We start from the raw sequence: 2063 nt of genomic DNA on the forward strand, positions 1-2063 counted from the left end.
CTTTGTCAAATATTAATTGTGCATATTGGTTTGGGTTGATATCTGGATTCTCTATTCTATTCCATTGATCTATATGTCTGTTCTTGTGCCAGTACCAGGCTGTTTTGAGGACAGTGGCTTTGTAATACAGCTTGAAATCTGGTATTGAGATCCATCCTACTTTATTCTTCTTTCTCAGGATTGCTGTGGCTATTCGGGGTCTTTTTTTATTCCAGATGAATTTTTGGAGAGTTTTTTCTAGGTCTGTGAAATATGCCGTTGGTATTTTAATGGGGAGTGCATTGAATCTATAGATTGCTTTGGGTAGTATGGACATTTTAATGATGTTGATTCTACCAATCCATGAACATGGTATGTTCTTCCATCTGTTTATATCTTCCTCTATCTCTTTTTTTCAGTGTCCTGTAGTTTTCCGCATATAGCTCTTTTACCTCCTTGGTTAGGTTTATTCCTAAGTATCTTAATTTTTTTTGGTGTGATGGAAAATGGGATTGCTTTTTTAGTCTCTCTTTCTGTAAGTTCACTGTTGGTGTATAGAAATGCCATAGATTTCTTGGCGTTAATTTTGTATCCTGCTACATTGCCGAATTCATTTATTAAGTCTGTTAGTTTTTTGATGGAGTCTTTTGGGTTTTTTGTGTACAATATCATGTCATCTGCAAATAAGGACAGCTTTACTCCTTCTTTTCAAATTTGGATGCCTTTTATTTCTTCTTCTTATCTAATTGCAATGGCTAGTACCTCCAGTACTATGTTGAACAGGAGTGGTGAGAGTGGGCATCCCTGTCTTGTTCCTGTTCTTAGGGGAAATGGTTTTAGTTTTTGCCCATTGAGTATGATGTTAGCTGTGGGTTTATCATATATAGCTTTTATTATGTTGAGGTATGATCCCTCTATTCCCACCTTGTTGAGAGTTTATATCAAGAAAGGGTGTTGGATTTTGTCAAATGCTTTTTTTGCATCAATTGATATGACTATGTGATTTTTATCTCTCAATTTGTTTATGTGATGTATCACATTTATTGATTTGCGGATATTGTACCATCCTTGCATTCCTGGGATAAACCCTACTTGGTCATGGTGTATGATCTTTCTGATGTACTGCTGGATCCGATTTGCTAGAATTTTGTTGAGGATTTTGGCATCTACATTCATGAGGGATATTGGCCTGTAATTCTCCTTCATAGTGTTGTTTTTATCTGGTTTTGGTATTAGGGTGATGCTGGCTTCATAGAAGGAGTTTGGAAGTGTTCCTTCCTCTTGAATTTTTTGGAATAGTCTGAGGAGGATAGGTTTTAGTTCTTCCTTAAATGTTTGGTAAAACTCTCCTGTGAAGCTGTCTGGCCCCGGGATTTTGTTTGCCAGAAGCTCTTTGATGACTGCTTCAATTTCTTCCATAGTTACTGGCATATTGAGCTGTTTAGATTCTTCTTGATTGAGTTTTGAAAGGTTATATTTTTCTAGGAATATGTCCATTTCCTCCAGGTTGTCCAGTTTGTTGGAATAGAGTTGGTGGAGTGTAGGGCTCCTCTGAACCCATGTGTTTGTGCCAATTGGGGAGCATTGTTCTGGGGCTCGCAGCTGTTCCGTGGGTGCCGCAGTTCCAGAGTCATTTCTTCTTGTTGGATTGCTCCCTTTAGTATTATGAAGTGGCCTTCCTTATCTTTTGTTATGTCCTTCACTTTGAGATCTAATTTGTCAGATATAAGTATTGCTACACCAGCTTTTTTTTCAGTTCCATTTGCCTGGAAAACCTTTTTCCATCCCTTCACCCTCAGACTGTGTGCGTCTTTTTTTCTGAGGTGGGTTTCTTGTAGACAGCAGATGTATGGGTTGTGTTTTCTTATCCAATCCGTTACCCTATGTCTTTTGATTGGGGCATTTAATCCATTTACATTTAAAGTTATTATTGATAGGTACTTATTTGTCGCCATCCCTATTCTTTACCCCTGTGTTCCTTCTTCGCTTCCTATTTCTTTTTTTTGTTTGTTTTTACAGCAGACCCTTTAGCATTTCTTGCATTGCTGGTTTGGTGGTAATAAATTCCCTTAGTCCTTTTTTGT

Source organism: Plecotus auritus (assembly GCF_963455305.1).
Source record: "Plecotus auritus genome assembly, chromosome: 9".
NCBI classification, from domain to species: Eukaryota; Metazoa; Chordata; class Mammalia; order Chiroptera; family Vespertilionidae; genus Plecotus; species Plecotus auritus.